Genomic DNA, 9870 nt, shown 5'->3' on the forward strand with positions numbered 1-9870 from the left:
CTGTGAGGGCAGTCGGGCCCTTTCCGGTCGAGGACCCTTCCCCCTAGGGGTAATCTTGAGGAATTTGTTAGGGATTGACTTTACCCGGCTGCTTTCCTCAGGGCACAGAGCGGTTTCGTTTGATTTTGTTTTTCTCTCACGCACGGAAAACAGGCCAGCCTCTAAATGATTTTACGATTGAGGAAGGAAAAGGCGCTCCAGTTGGTCGTCGCTTTTCTTTAAAATGATTTTTGTACCAAGTGAAAATGCTGTACTTACCAATCCAGAGTTTGAGGTTCATAGTGTTACAGAAGAAAATCACTCAAAATGGCCCTCGATTCTGATAAATATTGCGTGAGAAATTTGTATTCAGCCATGAAGCACGTTTTCCCCTTTCTGAAAGTTTGACACATGCCCTATCTGTGCCATCCCACTAGGATAATTTTTCTATTGTGCTTTTAAATACTGTCAAAGTATTTTCCTTTAACCAAGGACATATGCGAGTATATTATTGCATATCTCTATGCAATTAGTTTTCTACAGGTTCAAAAATCTATTTGTTTAATATATAACCCCAACTCTTAGCACAAAACACTGGCGTTCAGTATTTGGTTACTAAAATCTTCAGTGATCAAAGGGTTTGTATAATAATTGACATGAATACAGTAACTGGATCTCTTTCCTTCCCTACTACCTTCCCTTAACATCCTGTTCCCACCTGCATGCCTTGACCAAAAGAATTAAGCTGATACACTTAGATTAGAAATCCTATTTAAGTTGCAATGTATTATATACCTTGAAATATTCAAATCTGAAGATTCATCTTCTAAATTTAGTGCTGTATTGCTAGAAATTTGATTTCTTCACTCCACCATTGACCACGGTGGATCTACAATTCTGTTAAGCACCCATAAACTTAGCCTGGGATGATTAGTTCTCACTCTGGCCACTTTTCCTCCTCAGAAAGCAATAAACCATTGGAGATAATTGTGAAATGAAAGTTTTATTTTTTGTTGTCATGCTATGGTGCCTGACAATAAATACCATTACCTGAAAAAAATTAGATATTGAAAATATTTATGACCTGGACAACTCATTGGGAGCAGTTTAGGCAAGTACAGACTAATAGTCAATGTAACAGTTAACATTTTTAGGCATTGCTATGCACTAAACACTTTACCTGCTTTACCTCATTTATGCCTTTACAATGAGCCTAGGATGAGGTTAGACGTTATCTCCATTTTACATATTATAAAAATGGCAAATGAGGCTGGCACTTTTGATGCAGGCACCCCACATAGACACACTGACTCAAGTCCTGGCTGCTCCACTTCCAGTCCACCTCCTTGCTAGTGCACCTCAGAAAGCAACAGAAAATTGTCCAAGTACTTGTTCCCCTGCCACATTTGTGGAAGGCCCAGATGGCATTTACAGGCTCTTGGCTTTGGACTGGTCCAAGTTTCAACCATTTCGGGAGTGAACCACTGAATGGAAGTGCTCTCTCTCTCTCTCTCACTTTCAAATAAATAAATAAATCTTTAAAAAAAATATGATTTCAAAACACACTCGGTGACCCTTATTCCTCACCCATAAAATGTGAATAATAAATAATACTGTATTGAGTTTACATCAATTGTTGTAAAAGTCATATGAGAATATATCCATATCCTATTTCAAAATTTATGTGGCACTGATCTATTATTTAAAAAACAAAAATCAAGGCCAGCGCTGTGGCGCAGCAGGCTAAGCCTCCGCCTGCAGCACCATCCCATATGGACATCAGTCCAAGTCCCTGCTGCTCCACTTCCGATCTAGCTTCCAGCTGCTGGCCTGGGAAAAGCAGCAAAGATGTCCAAAGTGCTTGGGTCCCTCCACCCACATGGGAGACCAGAAAAAAGCTCCTGGCTCCTGGCTCCTGGCTTCAGATCAGCCCAGGCCCAGCCACTGCGGGCATTTGAGGAGTGAACCAGCAAATGGAAGACCTCTCTCTCTCTCTCTCCCTCCCTCTCTCTCTCTCTGTAACTTTACCTCTCAAATAAATAAATAAAATCTTTTTAAAAAAAAATCAAAGATCAGCTGGGGTGTTTAGATTTATTTATTTATTTATTTTAAAGACGTTTATTTTTTGAAAGGCAGATGAGAGAGAGAGATATCTTCCATCTGCTGGTTCATTCCCTAAATGGCTGTAGCAGCCAGGTCTGGGCCAAGGCAAAATCAGGAGCCAAGAACTCCATTGTGGTCTCCCCACATGGGTGACAGGGGTTCAAGTACTTGGACCATCTTCTGCCTTCCCAGGCAAAGTAGCAGGAAGCTGATTCAGAGGTGGAGTAACTGGGTCTCAAACTAGCACTCCAATATGGGATGCCAGCATTGCAAGCAGCAGTCTAACCCACTGGACAACATTTAGGGTAAAAATTATTAATAATAAGATGAAATTGCTTCTGTATATAAAGATAATTGAAAATGAATCTTGAAGAAGAATGGGATGGGGGAGGGTGTGGGAGATGGGATGGTTGTTGGTGGGAGGGAGGTTATAGGGGGAAAGCCACTATAATCCAAAAGTTGTACTTTCAAAATTTATATTTATTAAAAAAAGTTTTAAAAAGATGAAATTGGAGTAGAGAAAACTCTAAAAAATGTAGGAATAGCATATCTAGTATCTAATATTAGATATGATAGTCGTTATCTTTAGAACTGAGAGAACATCCTCTATCCATACTTCCCACCCAGTGTTAAGATCCAGACTGAGGATGGAGCCAGCAGAGACTTATGCAATAGCAAGAAAAATGCTGTGATGCCTTGCAGGCAGAACTTGCTGAAATGCCAAACTTGGGAAATTACTAGAACTCTGCCCTATGGAGCTTAGTAGACACCCTCCCCCTGGAATCTGCCCTCTAGGATTGCGTGAGAAAGATGTTCACAGTGAGCTATCTCACCAGAGGCACCCCACCACAAAACCACCAGAGGGAGGATACCAGGGGAAGCAGCCTAGGACTTCAGAGACTGTGCTTGGAGAGAACTACAATCGCAGGAGCAGCCTACCTAGTAAGCATGGCAGAAGAAGGAAGTAAAAACCTTTCTTCCTACACTGTCTTTCTAGTGCCTGCTGATGACAAAGCTTCTGAGTGCCAGCTGACAAAAGAAAAAATATGTAAATAGCCCAGATCCATTTTCACAATGCAGTCCATAAGGGTCAATTTGAAAATGATAACAAATTGATGAAGTGGCACCACTTCCCTGCTGCTTCCTTGACTAGTGTAGATAAGAGGGAAGTTATTGAAATGTGTATGAGGGTACTTAGAAACTTTATGGAAGGGCCTGAGCTTTGGGATAGCAGGTAAAGCAATCGCCTGCAGTGCCGGCATTCCATAAGGGTGCCTGTTGGAGTCCCAGCTGCTTCACTTCCGATCCAGCTCTCTGCTGTGGCCTGGGAAAGCAGTAGAAGATGGCCCAAGAACTTGGGCCCCTGCACCGCGTGGGAGACGCTCCTGGCTTCAGATTAGCACAGCTCCAGCCATTGCGGCCATCTGGGGAGTGAACCGGTGGATAGAAGGCCTCTCTCTGCCTCTGCCTTTCTGTAACTCTTTCAAGTAAATAAATAAATCTTAAAAAAAAAAGAAAGCAAGCACTACATTGCTCCTAACAATCATCTGCAATTTTTAAAGAAAAGAAACTTTATGGAAATGCACATTATCTTTTAATTCCATTTTCCATGATTTTTTGACATTCCCTCTTCTTAAAAATTTGTATTTATTTTTATTTTGAAAGGCAGAGTTAGAGAGAGGGAGAGACAGAGAGATCTTCCATGAGCTGGCTCACCCCTCAAATGGCAGCAAGGACCAGAGTCAGGCCAGTCCAAAACCAGGAACTAGGAGCCTGCCCCTGGCCTCCAACATGGGTGCAGGGGTCCTAGCACCTGGGCCATCCTCCACTGCTTTCCCATGCGCACCAGCAGGGAGCTGCCTTGGAAGTGAGGCAGCCAGTATCCAGCACCGCAGGTGGCAGCTTTACCTGCTACTCCACAGTACTGGCCTCAGCATTCCCTCTTGTGTTCACATAAATAAAATGTGTTTATTTGCTGTTGCTAATTAAGCAGGGCTGATGTTTTGCAGTATTTTATAACAGAATCATCAGTCTTTTTTTTAATTTTTTTTTTGACAGGCAGAGTGGATAGTGAGAGAGAGAGAGAGAAAAAGGTCTTCCTTCCATTGGTTCACCCCCCAAATAGCCGCTATGGCCGGAGCGCTGTGCCGATCCTATCTGAAGCCAGGAGCCAGGTGCTTCCTCCTGGTCTCCCATGCGGGTGCAGGGCCCAAGCGCTTGGGCCATCCTCCACTGCACTCCCTGGCCACAGCAGAGAGCTGGCCTGGAAGAGGGGCAACCGGGACAGAATCTGGCGCCCCGACCAGGACTAGAACCCGGGGTGCCGGCGCTGCAGCCGGAGGATTATCCTAGTGAGCCGCGGCGCCGGCCATCATCACTATTTTTTAAAAAATATATTTATTTTTTAATTATTTACAAAGGCAGAGTTACAGCGAGGAGAGACAAAGCAAGAGAGAGAGCACTTCCATCCCTGGTTCACTCCCCAAGTGGTCACAATAGCCGGGACTGGGCCAAGCCAAAGCCAGGAATCAGGAGCTTAGCTTCTTCTGGGTCTTACATATGTGCAGGGGCCCAAGGATCTGGGCCATCTTCCACTGCTTTCTTAGATGCATTACCTGCTATGCCAAGACACCGGCACCAAAATCACCAGTCATAACTGTGATGGCCAAATTCTTAAATTAGGAAGACAGGGAAGATTTCATAAAGAAAAAAATGAATTTGCATAGGAAAAAAACTGGAATGTTTATTCTGCAGATGTATTAGTTCCTGGGGCTGCCATAACAAATTATCATAAATTGCATGTTTTAAACCAACAGAAATGTGTTCCTTCTTTCAGTTTGGAGGACAGAAATCCAAAATCAAGGTATTGCCAGAATAATGCACTCTCCAAAAGTTCTTTTTTTTTTTAAAGATTTATTTATTTTGATTTGAAAGAGTTACACAGAGAGAGGAGAGGCAGAGAGAGAGAGAGAGAGAGAGGTCTTCCATCCGATGGTTCACTCCCCAATTGGCTGCAATGGCCAGAGCTGCACAGATCCAAAGCCAGAGAAGCCAGGAGCTTCCACTAGGTCTCCCACATGGGTGCAGGGGCCTGGGGACTTGGGCCATCTTCTACTGCTTTCCCAGGCCATAGCAGAGAGCTGGATCAGAAGTGGAGCAGCCTTGTCTCCAACGGGCGCCCATATGGAATGCCGGCGCTTCAGGCCAGGGCGTTAACCCACTGCACCACAGTGGCGTCCCCCCAGATCTCCTTTAGATCCCACCAGTTAGTGAATCTTAAAGAAGTTCTATTTCTAGTCTATTTATGGATCTTAAAAGTATAATGAGATGTTTGAAAAGGCCCGATCTCCAAAAGTGCTTGAAAGAGAATCTTTCGCCTCTATCAATTTCTTGTGGCTTCTGGCACTCTTTGGTTTGTAGCAAGGTACTCCTATGTCGGACTTCATCTTCACATGACTATCTACACTGTGTGTTCTGGATTAAGTGTTTCATTCCCTTTTCTTATAAGGACACCAATCATCTGACTTCAGGCCCACCCTAAATCCAGGAATAATCTGTCCTCCGGAATCTTAAATACATCTGCAAAGGCTATCTCCAATTAAAGTCATATTCAAAAGTACTGGGGTTAGAACGTGGACCTATTTTTGTGGGGTATACAATTCAATCCTCTAATTCATCCATTTATTTTATTCCAGTCTTTACAAATCACATTTTAATGGAATATCAGTGTTGAAAATGTAAATCTCCCTAGGAAGGCAAAAGAAAAGAATGTAGGAAATCTTGATATGGAATGACTAAGTGGTAAACAAGAAATACGATTAATATAACAAACTATAAATAGTTTCTCTCTTTTCTCACCTCAGCTTCTTTAAGAAAACAAAATTATAGAGACTAATGATTAAAATAGTCTTGGGTTTAAAACATTGCATATATTATAATATGTTAACATATTTTACCATATTGCATTGAGATAGTATGCATAATAATAATAGGCCAAAAAGAGGAAGGATGCAATAGGTACAATATATATAATAATAATAAAACCAAAAGGGAAGAGGAAATAGAGCTATACAGGAGTAATATTTTTTATATCTCAAAGGAAAAAAGTTAATAAAAGTGAAGCATATTCTGATAAGCCAAGATGTATATGATAGAGGCCAGTGCTGTGGCGTAGCAGGTAAAGCCGCCGCCTGTAGTGCTAGCATCCCATATGGGCGCCGGTTCAAGACCTGGCTGCTCCACTTCCAATCCAACTCTCTGCTATGGCCTGGGAAAGCAGTAGAAGATAGCCCAACTCCTTGGGCCCCTGAACACACATGGGAGACCTGGAAGAAGCTCCTGGCTCCTGGCTCCTGGCTCCTGGCTCCAGATGGGCCTCGTTCTAGCCATGGCCATTTGGGGAGTGAACCAGCAGACAGAAGATAGATCTCTCTCTGCCTCTACCTCTGCTTCTCTGTAACTCTGCCTTTCAAATAAATAAATAAATCTTTTAAAAAAAATTTTAAAAGATGTATTTAGTAAGTTCTAGAGCAACCACTATGAAAATTTAACAATACAGTAAAAATCCATTAAAAATTTCAGTAGCAAATATTTACCTAGTATAAAAGAAAGCAAGAAAGGAGGAAAAGGAAAAAAAAAACACAAACAAAAAGTAAAATTAAAATAGCAGATGTAAGTCCAACTACATTAACAATAAAATTGCATGTGGATGGAGACATATCACTTCTGGCATGACAGCATTGGAAGTTTCTGGGAGCAACTCCCTGGTGAAACTAATGACAATTATAAAATATAAACAATAATCAAAAGTCTCTGGAAATAGTACTAATGGCATAAAACAAATGAAAAAAATTCAGATAAATCTACTAACACTCTAAAAACAGTGAAAGTCTAAGGTATTTGAACCAAGACCATGTTCTCTCACCTAACTGCTAAGGGGCTGGTGTTGTGGTGCAATAGGTTAAGCTGGTGCCTGCAGTGTTTTGGCATCCCATATGAGCCCCTCTTCTAGTTCTGGCTGCTCCAATTCAGATCCGGGTCCCTCGGAAAGCAGCGGAAGATGACCCAAGTGCTTGGGCCCCTGTACCCACTTGGGAGAAGCAGGCTCCTGGCTTTTGTGTCATCCATTGTAGTCATTAGAGGAGTGAACCAGTGGATGGAATCTCTGATTCTCTGGAGCTCGCTCTATCTCTGACTCTACCTCTCTCTCTGTAACTCTGCCTTTCAAATAAATAAATAAAATCTAAAAAATATCTGCTGAACCCAGTGTAGAGGGAAACTCCACTCCAGACTGAAACAGCTAAGAACACAAGATTCTCTTTCCCCACCCCCTCCCCACCAGTGCCCAGTTAGAGGGTTATCCCACCTGGGAGAGGTGGAACATCATCATATTTCTCATGCTTCCCCAAGTTACCTGGTGCTGGAGCTATGTTCTAGTCTACAGCACCCAAGAAATGGGGACTTCCTTCTTCTATCCAGCCCTCATTGATGGGACAAAGATAGATCTAAACTTATAAAACCATTAGAAGAAAAAAAAAAGACATAAGAATTTTCATGATTTTAGATTTGACAATATTTTCCTAGATGTTGGGTTTGGCAATGGTTTCTTAGAAATGACAACAAAATGGGCCAGTGCCGTGGCATTGTAGGCTAAGCTTCTGCAGTGGCGGCATCCCATATGGGTGCTGTTTCATGTCCTGGCTGCTCCACTTCCAATCCAGCTCTCTGCTATGGCCTGGGAAAGCAGCAGAAGATGGCTTGAGTCCTTGGACCCATGCACCTGCGTAGGAGACCCGGAGGAAGCTCCTGGCTCCTGGCTTCAGATCAGCTTAGCTCCAGCCATTGCAGCCATTTGGGGAGTGAACCAGCAGATGGAAGACCTTTCTCTCTGTCTCTCCCTTTTTCTGCCTGTAACTGTACTTCTCAGATAAATAAATCTTTTAAAAAAAAGAAATGGCAACAAAAGAAAAAAAATATGTAAGTTTGACTTTATCAAAATTAAAGGGGATGGCATTGTGGTGCAGCAGGTAAACTCACTGCTTGCAATGCCAAAATCCCATATGGGTACTGGTTGGTGTCCTAGCTGCTTCACTTCCAATCCAATTCTCTGCTAATGGCCTAGGAAAAGCAGTGAAAGATTGCCCAAGTGTTTGGGCCCCTGCCACCTATGTGGGAGACCTGCATGAAGCTCCTGACTCCTGACATAGGCAGGCCTAGCTCAGACCTGATCATTGCAACCATCTGAGGAGTGAACCAGTGGATTTTCTCTCCCTCTCTCTCTCTCTCCCTCCCTTTCTCTCCCTCTTTGTAGCTCTGACTTTCAAATAAATAAGTAAATAAACTTTTTTAAAAATTAAAAACTTTTGTGCATTAAAGTGGAAAGAAAATCTACATATTGGGAAAAATATTTGCAAGTCATATATCTGATAAAAGGAGCTCGTATCTGTAAAGAACATTTAGAACTGAAAAATAGGGGCCGACGCCGTGGCACACTAGGTTAATCCTCCACCTGTGGCTCTGGCATCCCATATGGGTGCCGGTTCTAGTCTCGTTTGCTCCTCTTCCAGTCCAGCTCTCTGCTGTGGCCTGGGAAAGCAGTGGAGTTTGGCCCAGGTGCTGGGCCCCTGCACCCGCGTAGATCAGGGAGAAGCACCTGGCTCCTGGCTTCGGATCGGCGTAGCTTCATCCGGTGTGGCCATTTGGGGAGTGAACCAATGGAAGGAAGACTTTTCTCTCTGTCTCTCTCTCTCTCTCACTGTCTGTAATTCTACCTGTCAAATAAATAAATAAAAAAAATCTTTTTTATAAAAAACTTCTCTCAGTTGAGAGAAAATGTCTCTTTAAAAAAAAAAAGAACTGAAAAATAAAAAGGGGAGTTACTGAATTAGAAAGTAGGCAAAATGTTTGAAAAAATCCTCAGTATCTTTAGTCAAAGGACTAAAGCCACTTCATAAACACTAGATAAGCCACTTCATAAACAGTAAGATGAATGCTATCAAGTAGATAATAACGAGTGCTTTTGAGGATGTGGATTAACTTAGAACTCTCAGAAACTGCTGATGGGAAAGTAAAATGATGCAACTGCTTCAGAGAACTCTGTGATAGTTCTTCAATAATTTAAATAAAGAATTAGCCAGTAATTTTACTCTTAGATATATACTCAAAAGAACTAAAAGCATATGTCCACCCAAGAAAATTCTATGTGAATATTCATAGCAACATTATTAAAAATAGCCCCAAAGTGGAAACAAGCCAAATGTCCATCAACTGATGAATGGATAAACAAAATGTAGTGTGTCCATACAATAACATATTTCTCCGCAATTAAAAGCAGAGAAGTAGGGCCAGCATCATGGCAGAATAAATTAAACCTTTGTGGGTTCACTCCCATTTGCTTCACCCAGATGGAATTCTGTGCTCCTGTCTTCGGCCCCATCCATTTTAGTCATTTGGGAAGTGAAACGGCGAAGGAAGAGCTTTCCCTTTCTCTCACCCTCTTTCTCTGTAACTCTGCCTTTCAAATAGATGAATCTTTATAAAAATAAATAAAAGGGGAGAAGTACTGATACATACCACAAACACGGAAGAACCTTGGAAACATGACACTAACAATAATCCATTCACAAAATGCCACATATTGTATGATTCTCTATATATAACCAGTGTAGTTCATTTATTGAGGCAGAAAATAGTTTATTATTTGCCCAGGACTGCGAGACTTGGGGATAAATGAGGAGTAACTCTTGGGATATATGGTGTGGTGTCTTTGGGGTGGGTAATGAAATATTC

This window comes from Lepus europaeus, chromosome X, assembly GCF_033115175.1.
Source record: "Lepus europaeus isolate LE1 chromosome X, mLepTim1.pri, whole genome shotgun sequence".
Classification (NCBI taxonomy): Eukaryota; Metazoa; Chordata; class Mammalia; order Lagomorpha; family Leporidae; genus Lepus; species Lepus europaeus.